This window comes from Pezoporus flaviventris, unplaced genomic scaffold (assembly GCF_033815535.1).
Source record: "Pezoporus flaviventris isolate CSIRO_AGI_PZ_B2104156 unplaced genomic scaffold, CSIRO_AGI_Pfla_v1 ptg000063l, whole genome shotgun sequence".
Classification (NCBI taxonomy): Eukaryota; Metazoa; Chordata; class Aves; order Psittaciformes; family Psittacidae; genus Pezoporus; species Pezoporus flaviventris.
The window spans coordinates 11856183-11873470 of record NW_026892611.1 but is presented as its reverse complement, the minus strand read 5'-3'; the positions used below and the strand labels follow the sequence as shown (position 1 = coordinate 11873470).

At 54.0% G+C, this 17288-nt stretch overlaps 1 protein-coding gene across 4 annotated transcripts in view; it reads left to right on the top strand.

The window, feature by feature from the left end:
- The first annotated feature begins 1436 nt into the window (after nucleotides 1-1436).
- Nucleotides 1437-17288, top strand: part of MTMR4 (myotubularin related protein 4) — a 56404-nt gene continuing 40552 nt past the window's right edge. Inside the window, exons 1-2 of one of the 4 annotated variants that reach the window (XM_061470680.1) lie at nucleotides 1463-1496; nucleotides 6536-7190. The gene's annotated coding sequence lies outside the window, so the exon portion shown is untranslated. Of the gene's footprint in view, nucleotides 1497-1872; nucleotides 2270-6535; nucleotides 7191-7973; nucleotides 8158-17288 lie in introns of those variants that run through there. The other 3 variants (XM_061470679.1, XM_061470681.1, XM_061470682.1) reach the window with 3 other exon arrangements.

The window sequence follows — 17288 nt, the reverse complement described above, 5'->3', positions numbered from 1 at the left end:
TTGCACTTTTCACCTTTTAGTCTTCACATATGGCCTTAGGGTTTGGTCGGTATCCCAGCCATAAACCATCTGCTTGTCCCCCTTATCAGTAGATTCAGGCGTCTGCTTTTCCTTATCAATAGCTGCTTATCAATAGAACCAAGTGTCTGCTTTTCCTTATCAATAGGACCAGGTGTCTTTGTTCTGCTTAGCAGGCATTTACAACAGACAATACTTTTGTTTAAGCAAGGAAATTCCTCTAACCCGCTTGTACAACCCCCCTGTACATTGGTCAACTCTCTGCATCACTCCCGGCATGCTCAGCTCACACTGGGGCACCCACACAGTGTGACTGTCTCCAGCCCAGCAGCACCCAGCTCCCGCAGGGCAAGGAAGGGGTTCCCAGCCCTCCTGCACCCCTCATAGCCAGGCACGGTGCAGCTCCGCTAGCAGCCCCCAGTCCCAGAGCCCAGCAGAGGTGGCCAAGGACCAACACCCCCTTCATCCTCACCAGACCTCTCTGAAGCTGAGCTCGGCTCATCCTTTCCTCTTGCCCTGTCTAGGCACTGGCGGCAACACCCCACCTCGGGCAGCAGAGTCCGGGTCCACCCGAGGGCTCTCCATCCCTGTCCCCACACGGGCTGCCTGCCCAAAACCTAACAGCTGGACTATGAAAGCCTGCGGTTGCCCCATAGCTGTATGAGCAGGGCTGAGTGTGGGGTGAGGCCTGGGTGGGAATGAGAGAGTAACACCCGCGACAGTGAGACGCAGGGACGAGCAGCTGGGACACGCGGAAGGGGAGCTAGTGGCAGCCGGCCATGGCTGAACCGAAGGCTCCTGTGGTGCACCCCGCGAGAGGCCGCGGCCTGTGCGGGGACCGAGCTCCCCGGGGCCGCCAGTGAAGTGCAACCGGCGGCCGTGGGCACCGACCAGACGCCGCCGCGGACCGCGCCGTGACCGGTTCCCGCCGCCCGCGGGGCTGGACGGGGGGGGAGGGGGGGAGGGGGGGAGGGGGGGAGGGAGGGAGGGATGGGGGGGGGGGGGGGGGGGGGAGGGGGGGGGGGGGGGGAGGGAGGGAGGGAGGGAGGGAGGGGGGGGGAGGGAGGGAGGGGGGGAGGGAGGGGGGGGGAGGGAGGGAGGGGGGGAGGGAGGGCGGGCTGCGGATGCCGACCCGGTCACGTGGTGGTCATTTTCCCCGGTTATTGTCGCCCACCCTTTTCTGAAGGAAGGGTGAAGCGGCCGCCGATTGGCTGCGGCGGGACGCGCTGTGATTTCTCATTGGGCTCCGGGCGCCGCGTCCCGCCCCGCGCCGCGCCGCGCGTAGCGCCGGGTCACGGGATAGGCTTACGGGCGTGCCCTGCCTGCCCGAGGCTCTGGGCGGGGACGCGTTCTCTGTGTTCATTGGCCGGCGGTGCCGGCGGCGCCGGGCGCTGATTGGTTGCGCCGCGCGGGTCGGTGGGGGGGGCAAGGCGCGGAGCTGCACGCGGCAGAGGCGGGAGTGGCGCGGCCGGAGCCAGGTGAGACCCTGCCGGTGCCCCCTCCCGTCCGCCCCACCCCCTGCCCCCCCCGCCGGTCCGCCCTTCCGGTCCCCGGCCCCGAGCGCCGCTTCTGCCCCTGCCCGACCCTGCCTGCGCCCCTTAGGCTTCTCCCGCCAGCCGGCCGGGCTGGGCCCCGCTCCTTCCCGTCGCCGCGCGGTGAGCGGGGCCTCCCGGGGCCTGTGTGCGTGGGGCGGCTGCCGGCCCGGTGGCGGCACCGCTCAGGCGGCGGCCGTAGCCCGCAGCCTCGGCCCGGTTGCGCGGGCGGTGGCTCAGGGCCCGCGCCGGCCTGCGCTGCCGCCCGCTGCGGAGCGGGGTGGCCGGGGGCGGCCCCGAGGTGTTTCCTCGGGTACGGGCTGGATCGCGTTAAAGAAAAGGAACGGGCCTCGGAGCTTCCGCCGGCCAGGCCGGAGCTGAGGCAGCCTGTCCGCTGGGCCTTCCCCCGCTGTACCGGGAACTGCAGTGGGCGTCCCCTGGGCCCGGTAAACCGTGCCCGCCGGCGGGACGCCCGGCCGCGGGCGCGGAGCTGCGGGCCCGGTTCGCCTCTCTCGGCCGGGGGAGAGGAGCTGCGGCGGCGCGCACACCCCTTCTGCCAAGGGCCACCTAGGCTGGGCCGCGGAGACCCCGCCGGGTACTACCGGAGCCTCCCGCCTGTGCCCGTGCCCCCGCCCTAGGCCAGGCACCGGTGACTCCGGGGAGGGTGCCTCCCCTGCGCTGGGGCTCAGAGTCATCCCTGCAGCACCTAGAAACTGCAGGTGGCTGGGGGTCTGTGGTTGGTGTATGGAGTCTGTGTTGCAGCTTTGACGTTTATTTACAATAAGCTTTGGCACCCACGTGCTGTGCACACCGGTTCCCTAAAGCAGCAGCTACAATGCCTTTGGCTTTTCCTGCTGAGTTGTGAAGGGAGATGAGCTCAAGATAACCCATGTCATATTGGTAGCTCCCAGGATATTGTGGGGGACATGATGTTAATGGTCTCACAAAGATCTTACCATTGATCTTGTCAATGACCCAGAGAAAGTTTGCAGCTAGAAGTTGATGAAGTGCACAAGCAGCTCAGAGTGCTGTGCAGAACACTGGAGATGAGGCTGCGATACAGTGGTCTGGTTAGTTTGGCCTTGTACTTCTGGTGAGGCCACACATCTACCAGAGGAAGTGAACTGCTCAGGAGCAGTCCATTATGTGAACAGAGAAACAAGGAAGAAGGGTGTGAAGTCTCTCCTAGGTGGGTTTTGCCTGGCTTCATGAATATGTTGAACAGAAGAAGCATGGCTAGAAGCAAGCAGGAGAAGGTGGTCTCTGGTACTTCCCTGAGGAGGAGGAGGTACCAGTTAGCTCAGCTCCCACAGTGGTGCAAAGGCAGCAGTGCCCAGGGCTGGTGCCTCTGTGTGATGTGAAGGTTGGTGGAAAGCTGGGCGGAGTTCAGAGGCATTGTACGAGGGTGGGATTAAAGGTGCAAAAAGCTGCCTTGCGGTGAGGAGAACTCCATCCCGCGGGAAGCCTAGAGGGGATTTGTCAGTCTGCATGTACTTGGGGAGGGCAGAGGCTGCACTGTGGGCACTCATGCAGTGGGTGGTGGTGTGCAAGTGTGCACCTCAAAACCAGAGCCTGTATTTGGAGTGATAACGATTCAAGCATGAGAACAAACCTCCCCGAGTCAGCCTTGACTCTGCATTAGCTGCCAACTTTAACATGAAGTCTCAATGCTTTTCTTTTTTCAGTAAAAGCAAGGGCAAGTGCTGCTGCTCGGCTGCCAGCTAGAGGAGTTGTGTGGGAACAGCTTGGGAGCTTGTAGGGTACCATGGCACCTTTCAGGATGCTCACTGGAAGAGGAATATGCCAGGAAATGGGGACTAGGAAATAAGTAAAACTTTAACATTTATAGCTGTTAATTTCTAGGAGCACACGGATCCCTCTTCCCTTCGCTGCATTCACATGAGGCTGTTCATGCTGGCGGTGACAGATAGCTGAGTGAGCCTCGGAGGTATCATTGCCGTTGGCTTTGTGGCAGTGCCCTTCTGGGCCTCACTGGGGTGTCTGGCCAGCAGAGTCACTTGGACCTGTCTGGAGCAAGCTAAAAGGAAAAAAAGCCAAAGCAAAAATCCAAACTCAAGGGAAGCTTTGGGGCTGTATCTTACCATGGTACAGCAGCTTTGGAGAATGCTGCTGTGCAGCTGTTGCTCTATCTGAATCTACCAGGAGATGTACTGCCTTGCTTTTGGCTTTGGTTCATGTGGATTTTTCAGAGCCATCCTTGTCCTGGCTCTGGTGGGAGCAGAGGTGGTGGGTGCACTGGTTCCCCCTCCCATGGCCTGCAGCTGGCTGAGCTTTGCTCACCTGGAGGCAGCACGAGGCCTCCCTCACGCTTGTGAAGATTGTGCCAGGAGCTGGGCCACCTCCTCGAGATGTTGCTTTAGTCTGTGCTGGTGGGGACACAGCTATTGCTACTCCTGCTCTGTATCCTCAGCTTGGCTTTGGAGACCACTGTCATCTGCAGGAGAGAGTTTTTTCACAGGAGGCTGGAGAGAAAATGAGATTGTTTCTTGGGGATTGTGTGGTTGCGTTGGAAAGGACTGAGCTTTGTTTTACAGGCAAATAAAGCTATATAATCTAACCCCAATTATTTATATCAGGACAAAATGTGAACAGGAGGAAAAAAAAAAACATCAGTGATGCATACCTGCGCGTCATGCTCAGCTTCCCAGGACAGGAATGTTCCCTCAGGAATTAATAACTAGCAAGCAATTATGGAAGCAATTTCTCTTCCATCCTTGCTTGCCCACTCCCCAAGGCAGCTCCATCCAACTGTGGTTCTCTGCTGGTTGATGTGTTCCTGGATCTGTATGCCAGCTTTTTATCGTGAGACTCCCTATTGCTGCTCGCAGGAGAATGCCAACATTTGCAGAAGTAGACTGGAGCCCTTTTTAGAGAGTGATGAATGGAGAAGAGAGCTGTTTAAAAAATTACTTTGCTCTTGGCAAATTACCATAACAGATTAATCCCTGCTCGTAATCCCTGGCTTGCTCTCCAGGAAGATGCCTGCACTGCTACAGAGCAGGGAGGAATTTTGTCCCAGTGCTTTGGGTAAGCTCCTCGTCGATGTAATTGCTTCCCTTCTGTTCCTCCCTCACAGTCCTGCAGAGACTGCAGTTACAAAAGGATAGGATTTCCCTTGGGAGGGATCAGATGATTGGCTTATAAATAGTAAAAGCTTCTTCAGGCCTACTTCTGAGTACATGTTGGTCGGTTGCTCTGCTTGGTTGCCGTCTTGTTCTCTGCATTTGCAACAAGTACAACTGCACCTGCACCTCGCAGCCCAGAACCCAATCCAAGGAAATCGTGTGTTTCCCACCAGAGAGGGGGAATTTTTGTGAGGAAGGAAGCGCCCTGGTGCAAGGTGCTGCAGCTCTGGAGCCAGAGCTTCAGACCTTGCAATGGATTTGCACAGCTCCAGCAGCTGTAACACACTGTGCTGCTGTGTGTGCTGGAGCCATGCCTGGTTCTCTGTCTGCGCAGGAAAATCTTTTAACTGGGAATGTGAGCAGAAATGAAACTGAATCACATTCAGTGGTTAAATCCCATTTGAAATAAGCCTATTTATGTAGAATCATAGAATAGTTTGGGTTAGAAGGGACCTTTTTAAAGATCATCCAGCTCCAACCCCTGCCACGGGCAGGGACACCTTCCACTAGAGCAGCTTGCTCCAAGCCCCTGTGTCCAACCTGGCCTTGAACACTGCCAGGGATGGGGCAGCCACAGCTTCTCTGGGCCCCCTGTGCCAGCGCCTCAGCATTGTCACAGGGAAGAGCTTCTGCCTAAGAGCTCATCTCAGTCTCCCCTCTGGCAGGTTAAAGTCATTTCCCCTTGTCCTGTCCCTACAGGCCCTTGTCCAAGGCCCCTTTCCAGCTTTCCTGTAGCCCCTTCAGGCACTGGAGCTGCTCTGAGGTCTCCTCTTGAGGAGCCTTCTCTTCTCCAGGCTGAACCAGCCCAACTCTCTCAGCCTGGCTCCAGAGCAGAGCTGCTCCAGCCCTTGCAGCAGCTCCGTGGTCTCCTCTGGACTCACTCCAACAGCTCCACATCCCTCTTGTGGTGTTGCCCCAGGGCTGGATCAGGACTGCAGGGGGGTATCCCCAGGGGGCAGCAGAGGGGCAGGATCCCTGCCCCCGACCTGCTGCTCACGCTCTGGGGGTGCAGCCCAGCACGCAGTTTTCCTGCCAGGGAGCATGTACTGGTAACAGGAAGCCTCCTCCTGAAGCCTGAACTCTCGGAGCCATTTTTGGGCTGTGCACACACACACACACCCTCTTACCTCCATTCATTTCCCTCCATCTCTGCTTCACTTATCTCTGGGTTGGTCAGTCTCATGGCTGCTCAGAGGCTTTGATGCCTGTGGATGTTTAGGGTCTGTTCAGACTCCTTCCAATGCAGCTCTGTCACAGTTCTACCACTGTGTTTGTGCTCAGCCTCCCTCACCCTGAGGTTTTGATGCAGTGCCTCCGTTTACTCTGAGATTTCTTGGTTTGCCTCTGAGCTGGAGCTGCTCCTTCCCTTTCTCCAGGGCCCTGTGCTTCGCTGGGGATGGGATTGAATTGTGGGAATGGTTCTGCACAGGATTGGTTTTGCAGCATCTTTCAGAGACCTGAGATGGTGGAGTTTAAAGCAGTGTCTTGCCTTCCCTAGAGGAGATAACATTAATGGGCCATAGCAGCAACAAACCAAACAGATGGTTCCTGCTCTTAGCAGTGGTAATGACTTTGTTGTTACTTGTTTTGACTCTGTTGCTCTTGTTCAGTTGAGAGATGCCCTCAAATTTCTTCTTCAAGCAGGAGCAGCCTGCCCAGCATCTGTCCCAGGGGAGGAGCATTACATGTCTCTATATTCTGTTTAAGCACATATCAAGCTTCTGACTGCAGAGGCTTCCTTTTACATTGTGTGTTTTTGTAGTGCCTGTTCCTTTTAGTGTCTGATACAGAGCAATACCAACCTTCCTTCCCTCTTTCATCGTATTGCTTATCTTCTAGGTGGAGTGTTTGCTCAACAGTGTGTTGGATACAGCTGATCTCAGGCGCTACAGACCCATTGAGGTCGGCTCTCCGGGGCGTACATGACAGAGTGTTGCTTTTCCCAACAAGTGTTTTCGTGGGGGTGGAGATACCACGCTGCCTCCTGCAAGGATGTAGGTCTCATCACACTGGGGAGGATGGGCACAGCATTCACAGGAGGGATGTGGTTTACCTGAGCCTTGGGAAGGGAGTTAGAGAGAGATGAGGCACATGGGACTGTTTGGATAGCAAAGTACAGGCTGTATATTGGGGACCTCTGGGTGAGACCTAGCAAGAAGCTGAGCCTGCTGACTTTTGCAGGGGCTACTTCTGCATCAGCTCCACCCCTCTGGAGGAGTCCATCCTGGCAGCAGAGGCAGAGGTAGCCACAGATCACAAGTTATCTGCTCAGGGGCAAAGTCTTCTATCTGAACTTAAGCCCACATTCATGGCAGGGTACTCTCTAGAGCTCAGCGTTCTTCCATTTCATGGCTCAGACAGCACTGACTGGAAAACGGAGTCATTGTTCGTTTTGCAACCTGACCAGTTCTTCGTTGCAAAATGAGACTGTGGGATTGTTCTCTCTGGCAGAACGTGCTTGGACATGGTACTGTTTGTGAGTGACAGCTTTATGGTAAGGACCCTCAAAGCATTTCTACTTCACAGTCAGTTCAACTGCTTAGCCTGCCAGTCTTTCTCTGAACATCTCTGTTGCAAGTGAGCACTGCTCAGAGCAGGGGGTGCAGTTTGCATTGTTCTTTCTGGAAGCTTCAGAAGGGGTTTTGTTTTGTTCTAGAAACTTGTTGAAGTAGCCAGCTTTCCCCGAGTGGATGAGTGCCTTGTGGCGATCCAACATAAATCTGTTCAGTTGCCTCTGTTATTTCAATTGTGCTGCCTGGATTCACAATAAATTTCTCTTTAAACCTTTTAAAGTCTCTTGTGGAAGTGCACTCTGTGGCTGGAGCATGGCTGGCACATAGCTCTCGGTGCCACAGCACGCAGTGGGGCAGAGCCAGGTGGAACTCTGTCTTGCTGTTTTAAAATGAGCCTGGGAAGCTGTTCTTTCAGGGTTTCATGGATGAGGCCCCTGTACCTGGGTTGAGAACATTGCATGAGGGTACTTGGCTGCCAGCTCCGAGCTTGGGTCAGTGTCTGCACTTCCTCACCTGATGGGCTCCTGGTGACCTGGGCTGTTCATGTGCAGGGTTAGGAGAATGTGAGGAGCCCTGGAGCCATTGCTTCTCACCCCAGTCAGCATCATTTGGCCTTGTACTTATGCTTTCTGGGCCAGGCTGCAGAGCCCCCTCCTGCCTCCATCCAGGTCAGGGCTGCAGCTGCCCCAGTGCCAGAGGCTCTCACCCCAGTCAGCGTCGTTCGGCCTTGTACTTCTGCTTTCCAGCCAGGCTGCAGAGCCCCTCCTGCCTCCCACCAGGTCAGGGCTGCAGCCGCCCCAGTGCCAGAGGCACTTCTGCGTTTCTTCCCTAATGATAGACTGGATTTCCCAATGGCTGAAGTGCTTTGTTCTTACTGAAAACTGGAGCAAGCCCGTGGCATCTGGCTGCAAACCAAGAAACCTGTGCTGCCCTGAAGGTCAGACCTGGGTGAGTGGAAGGGAGTCTCTTCAGCCCCAAGGCTTGGGGAGGCTGATGTGAAGTGGAGCAGCCAGTGTGTGGTGGGGCAGAAATCAGATGGGCGAAATACAGCTGTAACGTATTGGGGGGGTGGGTGGGAAGATGCACAGTGAAGTGGGATTTGGTGAGCTCCTCTGGAAGCATCAGAGGTGCTTTTAAATCGCTTTGCATACCACCGATGATGCTGTGTCTGCTGTGTGTTGCCAGTGATGTGCGGTGTTAAATTTTCCCTCTGGCTGTGCTGAAGTACAGCTCATGTTTCGGAGTCCTGTTGTCAACTCTCCTGCATCCCTGGGGAGGTCTGGGCCCTTGTCAGCTCCTCATTCCCTCTGCAGTGCTCCTCCAGTGTGACAAGTGGTGGGACTCCAGGGTTTATCACGGCCTGATACTTTAACATCTGTATGTGGGAGCTATTTCCTTTGATGCTTTTACTATTATTTTTAAAGCTGAGGCCCTCGTGACTTGGGGAGCTGCAGCTGAGGTCTGGTGTGGGGAGGATCTGCCTGCCTCTATCTGCTGTGCTCCTGGGCAGCCATTTCCCTGCAGTCCCAATGGGTTAGACAGCAAATGGCTGGAATCCCTGCAGGGGGATTAACTCTGCCTTCTCTTCCTGGGGTATCAGCTTTACTTTCTGTGTATTCAGATCTTCTGTGCCTCTACACAGTGTGCTTGGTTCTTCTCAGTCCTCTGCAAACAGATCTCTCACCTGCCTGAGGCTGTTCACCACCTGCCCGGTATGGGGGAGAAATCTGCTTCTGGAAAGTGCCAGTGCCTAACAGTCAGTGGAGCTACTGGCTTGTGTTTTTCATAGCCACATCCTTCCCAAGCAGCTGACAAGAAGCAACTGCTCTAGGAAAGGAAAGCTCCCAGTGCCCCCAGTTTCTGCACACTTGGCGACCTGTTGTTACCCAGAGGTAACCCTGCCTGTGGATGTGTGTGCAAACCCAGCAGGCAGCTGTGGATACTGAGGGAGCCTGAGCAAAGGGAAATCGCATCTTGATTGTAGCAGAGAAACCTCTCTGTCTGGACCTGGTTTCCAAAAGGAGCTGTGTGTGCTGCCTCTTTCCGTTTTGCAGGAAGCGGGAATAACACTGTGTCCAGGGAAGGGGACAGAGCTGAGGTCAGCAGTGGCTCTTTGCAGGGAAGTGGTAGCCTCACTGAACTGATGGACTGTTAACCAAATGACTGAATTTTGGTACTGCTGCCCGCTCTGGCACTCCTAGGCTCAGGTTGGTACTAGAGCTCGTGCAGTACAGTGCCTTTATAAAGTAGTTCTATTACCAGATTTAGGGAGTTCTGCCAGGATAAACCACTGCTGTATGTCCGTCCTGTTCCTGCTCCAGCGCCCGCACTGATGCCTTGCCCAGGGCCTTGTTATCTCTTAGGCAGGTGAAATGCGTATTGGGCTCTGAATGTCTGTTATTGTATGCTGGGCTTTCATGTTTGGAGTTAATTGCCTGTGGGAAGAGAAATTTCCTTGATTTCAATAGAGAAGTGCTTGTTCAAGTTGTGAAGTCCCTATTTTCCAGGGGATTTTGAGCCCATAGTGCCTTGTCACAGTGGCAGTTGTTACTAAAGGGCACATAACAAGACTAGACAATCTTTTTGTTAGAAGTCCTGTGGTGAGGGCAGAGGCCGTGTGGGAGGCTCCCAGGTATTGGAGGTTTGTGCAGGAAACCCCGAAGGGACCCAGGAGCAAGTCCCAGACTTTCCCTGTAGCTTTGCCAGATTGCACCATCTTATGGGGCAGTGTTAAGTGCTCCTCTGTCTGGAGTGGACACGGGACCTTCAGAAAAGCTACTGCAGCAGCTTTGCTCTGATCCTTCTGGTGGCTGTGATAGCTTTGTTCCTGTTCCCCAGCCGAGCAGTCGTGATCCTTCAAGTGGGCATCTGCAGTGCCTGGAGGGAACACTGGTGGGAGCTGGGGTCAGCATCTCGTAGAGAGGTGACCTGGGCAAAAGTAATCTTCACCTTAAACGTTAAGTGATGCTGTTGGCTCTGTTCCTGAATAGTGTGATACCAGGTATTACCAGGGTGCCAACCCTAGAAGAGCAGACGCGTTCTTTTTGCAGCACAGCTGGTTGGTAGCATGAAGAGCCATGTTGGAGCTTTTCTGCTGGCTGAAGGTGAGGGATGAGACTTGGGGGAAGAAGTGATGATTAATGGAGTTGCTTCAGGCTTAGATCTGATGGACTTAAAGAGGAGCAGGGCCGGCAGGGAAGCCCCTTATCTTAAAAGATGAGTAAATGATCAGAAGAAATTAATGGACTAGCATGGTTTTGTCTGAAGAATTGGTCATGTCCTTTCTTGTGCCTGTGGCTGACTCGCTCCATTGGCTGTTCCCATTAGAAGAGCTGGTAGCCTCTAGCATCCAAGACACTGTGCTGCATCTAGGGCAGCCTGGAGACATACTGTGGGCAGCTACAGGGGGAATGTCGTGTTACCGGCAGGCAGCCAGCATGGGCTGATGCAGACCCACAGGGGGAGTGGATGCCAGGGCTGGGACGTACCAGCAAGTGAGTCATAGCCTTCGCTCCTGTCCTTTGCACTTCTTGGACTGGCATAAAATTGCTTCGTGCCTCCTGTGTTCTTTGCTCTTTCCCCTTTCTGGAACTTTAAAAGTGAATGTATTAAGTTTGCTCATACCCCTGCCTAGGGAAAGCCACCCCTGACCATGGCAGCCAACAGACGGATACCTTCCTGCTGCCTGCCCTGCACTTGAGCGGGAAGAGGGCAGCCAAGCACTTTTGGATGCTGGATAAGATGATCTTAGACAGAGCCTGTTTGTTCAGCAAGGAGAGTGAGATTTTAGTTTAATATAAAATATATATATATATAATATAAATGAATGCGGGCGTTCTGTGCAGATCTAACTGCCTCATTAGGAAACTGTGCAGAGCTTCCACTGCCATTGCTAAATGGGGCAAAAGAGGAAGCAAAAGAGTTTTCATCCTGTGAAGTGGGCTAGCAGTTTTGGTTTATAATAAAACACAGGCTTGATGAGAAGTGAAACCCCCTTCTTCCCACTGTCCCACCATTCTTATCCCCCCCTCCCCCGCCTCTATTGCATCTGCCCTTCTGGAAATTCCTTGAGTAGAAGCACCTTGCTCCCTGAGATTTGTCCTTGGGTTTAGATACGGTACGTCAGATGCATTTCAGTTTTTCCTAAATATTTCAGAGGCAGGGATTTGATCCTTAATGAGTTTTAATACAGTCATTAGAGGTAAGAAGTCCCAGGCTGTGCTCCTGGCACTGAACAAGTTTCTGTGAATGGCAGCAGATGAGTATAAATCTTCAGGGTCCTTTTAGTCACGTGCCTGTCTTCATATCCTGTCCTGGTGGAAGCTGCCAGCAGGGAAGGGACAGCACATGTGGGTTTGTGCAGCTCTCGCTGCTCAATAAGCGGGGCACATGCTGTATATATCTGATTGCCTTCTCTTTCCTTTTATTGATTGCTGGGGATTTCCCTTTCTAAGAGTGCCTTTAGAGAGGATGTCATGTGCAGCACTGCTTTTAGCACCAGCTAAGCTCATGGTGGAGGGCAGTTAAGATCACCTGAGCTTGCTGTCCTGTTGCTTGAGGTGAGCTGATTAATGAAAGCGGGTCAGTGTGCAAGGCAGTCCCTTCACGTGATTTTCCCCTGCTAAAGTGCAAAGCAGTTTTGAAGGCTCTGGATGCCAAGAGATCAAAGACCAGAGGTTCCAGTTTAACCTTCTTAAACCAGAGTTTTGGGGGGTTGGGTGGGAAAGGGGAATTGTTAACAGCCAGGTTAGGTGTTGCTTGCTACTGGGAGGGATACAACCCCCAGGAAAAGCCTCAGGAGGGGCAGGTTTCCCAGCTCACTGCTATATGTGCCTGGCTGGGAAGAGCAGTGGTGTCAACATGAAGCCCTGAGAGGGCTCCTGTCTGCTGTAGCACAGGGCAGGAGGACGTCCGGGCTGTTGTCACTGGGCACCGTGCAGAGAAGCTTCCCCTCGGACGTGGTGCTCCCACAGGAGCTGACAGCTCCGACCAGCGGCTGCCTGTGCTCAGCAAACAGCGAGATTTTGAGTACACCATCTAATCACAAGTGAGCTCTTAACTTACTAATAACAGTTCTTGAGGGTTTTCCTCTCATGCTGTGGACTCCTGTCTTCCTGTAACTTGACGGTAGAAACCCTGAACAGATGTTCATCACTCTGCTGTAGAGCTTTCTTCCCGTGGCAGGTGGAGTTGTGTGCTTCACTAGATAATAGTGCATTTATTGCCAGTTTTAGAGAGAAACAGGGTTTCCAGAAGCAGGCAGGAGCATGGAGCAGAGACCTGTGTTCACAGCCGTGTTTCAAGCAGTCAGATGTTGCAGACAGTGCTGCAGACCCTGGTGCAGGATCCTCCTCGGTTGGTGCAAGCTGGTAGTGGGGAGGCTGCGAGGGAAACTGGGCTTGGCTTGGCTCTTATTCAAGAGAAGAAATCTGATACTTTGTTATCCTCTCGGACCTGCTCTAGTTTTGGTCGTAGCTTTTTCGTGTACGTGTTTATGTAGGTGGCTGAAAAATGCTTCATTTTATTCCCATGGAAGAAAGCTACCCTTGGAGAAAGCAGGAGGCCTGCCTGGAGCTGTGGCTGTGCGGGGCCGTCACACCCCTGAGGAGTGTGATCACCTGCAATAACAGCAGCTTTTTTTCTTTCAGACACTGTTTCTATTGACTGTCTGTCCCAGGGGTGGATTCAGGTACTTGCAGGCAGGTACCAGTTTAGTCTAGTACGTGTCGGGAAGTCAGAGGCATCCTGCCCAGCCTTCAACTGCCTTTACTGGGGATATAGTTCCCCCATTGGTCATGTTCTCTGTCCGGCTGCAGGCAGACGCCTTAGACACCCTCAGGCTTCTAGAATAACACCAAATGAATACATTTAGACACCTGTATAGAGAATCATCACAGACTGATTTGTGTTGAAAGGGACCTTAAAGCTCCTCCAGCTCCAACCCCTGCCATGGGCAGGGACACCTTCCACCAGAGCAGCTTGCTCCAAGCCCCTGTGTCCAACCTGGCCTTGAACACTGCCAGGGATGGGGCAGCCACAGCTTCTCTGGGCACCCTGTGCCAGCGCCTCAGCACCCTCCCAGGGAAGAGCTTCTGCCTAAGAGCTCATCTCAGTCTCCCCTCTGGCAGGTTAAAGCCATTCCCCATGGCCTGTCCCTACAGGCCCTTGTCCAAAGCCACTCCCCAGTTCTCTTGTAGCCCCTTTAGGCACTGGAGCTGCTCTAAGGTCTCCCCTTCAGGAGCCTTCTCTGCTCCTGGCTGAACCAGCCCGGCTCTCTCAGCCTGGCTGCAAAGCAGAGCTGCTCCAGCCCTTGCAGCATCTCTGTGGCCCTTACTGGATTCAGTCCAACAGCTCCACATCCCTCTTGTGTAAAAGAATAATAGAAGTGATATTTGTAATAGCAACAGGGCTGAAATTGTGTTGCTGCTGTTTAAGTTGTTTAAAATACCCAGATGGTTATTATAAGCATAAGGCAGGTGGGTGCTCTGGAGAGCCCTGAGCCAGGCTGGGAGGGGTGGTGAAGGGTGGAGAGCAGGTGCAGTGCTTCAGGGCTTTATCTTTTGATTTCTGAGCTTTCTGGTGCATTTGGGTCACGTATTTGAGACACTTTTCTGCAAGCACAAAGTCTGCCTTTCAAAGAAAACTGCAGTTGTCAGAGACTCCACAAGTTGATGAGAATCAAAAGGCAAACGTTCCTGATGGGTAAGGAGTGTTTGCACAAATACCAGTTCAGACAGAGCTGCTCCAGCCTGAACACTTGGGATGTGACCTTAGTAGCACAGGCCCCATTTCCTTGAAGCCGTTGTTGCTTCCTTCCTGAGACTGAGTTAAAATCTGATTTAGAGAGGGGCAGTGGCAGAGCGGGAGGGAGCCCAGCACTCACATCTCTCAGGCTGCCAGCAGAGGACCCAGGGAGCAGACGAGAGCCTGGACTGCAGTCCCTCTGCTCTGCTTTGGGTAGGGGCCAGGCGATTGTACTTGAGTAAAGGCTTAATTGTGAATCCCAGTGTCCCAACTGCCTCTTTTTGTTTGTTTGTTTGCTTTGTTTTGTTTTTTTGTTTGTTTTAAGAAAAGCAAACAAATCTGGAGAACTCTGGGCTGGAGTTCCAGGGGCTTTGGAAATGTTTGCCAGAGCTGTGCTTCCTGGCTCCCTCAGTCAAGTGGTTACGAAGTTCAGCTTGGATCCCTCCTCTGCCAGCTCAGAATGAAAGGCCAGGAGGTTGGGGGAGTTCAGGGGGAGATCTTTAAGTCCAGGGTTGCACCAGTGCCATTGAGATGAATGAGGGTCTGTCTTGCTCTCTGCTGGTGCCACAGCTTCTTGCTGGCCAGGATGGGAAGTGACTCAGAGCAGCGATGGCAGCGCCTTTGCCAGGCCTGTTCTCTGCCAGTGCTGGAGGGAAGAGGAAGGCAAAAACATCCCTGGGTGCTGCTGCCACCTGGTGCCGCCAGCCCCCGGGTGCTTCACCCTCAGAGCTGTGTATTCCACTGCCACGGCACTGGTAAGAGAAAGGAGGTGATCGTGAGTAACACACATCAGTGGTCCTCACTGCAGTCCCTGGGGCTTCCTTCAGTTTCCCCCTTGAAATTCTGATTTCACTGTCAGAGTGGAGCCAGCTGGCAGGCAAGCAGGCTGCTGCAGTTCATGATGCTTGCAGTAGCTGTGGTGGTGGATAGCAGTGTGCATGAGGGGCCTGGGCTCTGTGCTCTTCCCTCGTAATCCTCCAGAATGTAGGGACATCTGGCTGGCACTGCTGGAGTCGTAGTCCATCAGTGTCTGCCTGCCTGTGCACTGCCATCTTGCACATGGTGTGCTCTGGTTCCTCTGCGTATCCATCTCTCCTGACTGCTGGCTGAATGAGGTGTGGCAGAGGGAAAGATGGGACAGATGAAATGGTGCTGGAAAAGCAGTCCTGCAGTTTGGGTTGCCCCATGAGGGTCTCTCACTTCCCTGGTTTTTCATTCTTCTGCAAACCAGGTTGTTCTTAGACTGCTTTGGTCGTGACCCCAGGCTAAGCTCTTCCCTGGGCCTGCAGCAGAGGTGGGTGCTAGGCTGTTGCTGCCTGTGCATCTCGGGCCCATCCTGTCCAGTTTGGCATCTTTCAAATTCGGGTGGAATTTTTCTTCCAAGCTTTGCCTTCTCCAGCCCATCTCTCCTGTCATATACTCACTTTTCCAAGACTTCTCAGGTTCATTCCTGCTTTGGCAGTGGTGCTTCCATGGTAGAGCTCTGGACCAGTCCTGCCGCCGTGCTGCAGGCTCAAGGCTTGGGTTGGATCTGCTGTGGTCTTCCCTAAACAGGAGCTTTTGTCAGCATCAAGCCTATGGCTGCTCTGGGCACACCTCTGACTTCTCCAGTCTTCTTTTGCCTTACTTTTCACTGTAGAGGAGGGAAAAAGACAAAACACCATGTTGATATCCCCTCCTGCCTCGGTGATTCTCCCAGTGCTCTTCTTCCCCTGCTTCAGGCACAAGTTCTGCTTTGTTTTCTTGCCCCTTACCCTATGCTGCTTTTTCCTCACTGTTGCACCATTCCTCTTCCCCCTTACTCTCAAATTCTCACCAACTCCAAATCCTTCCCTGTGCTGTGCAGTATCTCCCTTGTAGAGGCAAAGCTCCCTCTGCTCCTGCTCCCTTCCCGTGGCTGGCTTTTTTTGCCACTCACCTGGTAAGTCCCCTCTACGTAGGCCATTCAGACTGAGGTCCTTCATCTTCTCAACCTGCTTCGCCCACTGCACTGGAACTGCTGCTGCAAATACCTGGAGCATGGCAAAATCTCCAATTATTCTCAGCCCCTTCACTCTTCAGGAGGGTTGACTCCAGGCAGCTGTGCATCTGAAATGCTTTCCCTGAGCTCCCTCTGCTGCTCCTTCAGCACTTCCGTAGGGATCTGCTCTCCCAATGTGGCTCTGGTTCCCATCCCCCTTTTGCTCTGAGCTCCCTGTAGGCTTACCTGGGCACACAGTCCTCTGCAGCTGGCACATACGTGTGCTGTTTCCCTCCTCCTTGATGCCAGGCTGTCAGCCCAGCAGGGCTGGGTGATCTGTCCTGATCTTACCCACATGACTCCAGGCCTGATAATGGTGCTGGCTTAGATGTGGCCTCTGGCATCTTCACTGTACATTCTGAGAAAGCGCCAGCCACATCACAGAATCCCAGACGGGTTTGTGTTGGAAGGGACCTTAAAGCTCATCCAGCCCCAACCCCTGCCACGGGCAGGGACACCTTCCATAGAGCAGCTTGCTCCAAGCCCCTGTGTCCAACCTGGCCTTGAGCACTGCCAGGGATGGGGCAGCCACAGCTTCTCTGGGCACCCTGTGCCAGCGCCTCAGCACCCTCACAGGGAAGAACTTCTGCCTAAGAGCTCATCTCAGTCTCCCCTCTGGCAGGTTAAAGCCATTCCCCTTGGCCTGTCCCTACAGACCCTTGTCCAAAGCCCCTCTCCAGCTTTCCTGGAGCCCCTTTAGGCACTGGAGCTGCTCGAAGATCTCCCCTTAAGGAGCCTTCTCTTCTCCAGGCTGAACCAGCCCAGCTCTCTCAGCCTGTTTTTTTGAGGGCCTTTCTCCTCTGGTATGGTGCTGCATAGTCAGGAGTGTTTCTGGCCACAGCAGTTCTGCAGTCCTGCAAAGAGCTGCTTTCTGTGTCCTAGTCCGTGCCCTTGAGTGCCATCCCATGTTTGAAACCTGGATGTTCCTGTTTCAAACACAAGAAGAGCCTAATCAGTCTTCAGAGAGATCTTGGTCATTTTCCAATATGAAGGAAAACACTCTGAGGGCAGGTGAGCCAGGGTAACTCCACTCTCGGGCAGTGTGTGGTCCTGTATCGTGGGTTCAGAGGGGTGATGTCTGTGTCTTGCTCCTTGTTGGTCTGAGACCATGCCTTGGTAGTCAGGATGGGTAGTGCACATGCAGTGCCATGGCATATGTTCCCCTGGAAGAACGTCTATTGTATCCTCCCTGCCCCTCACAGTCAGGTTGGCTTTGAACATGAGATACGGTCTGTGCTCCTGTGTCTCTGACCTCCTCAGGAAGGTGTAGGCTGTGCTGAGGGCATCACCAGCTCTGCGTGCCCAGGGGTGTGTG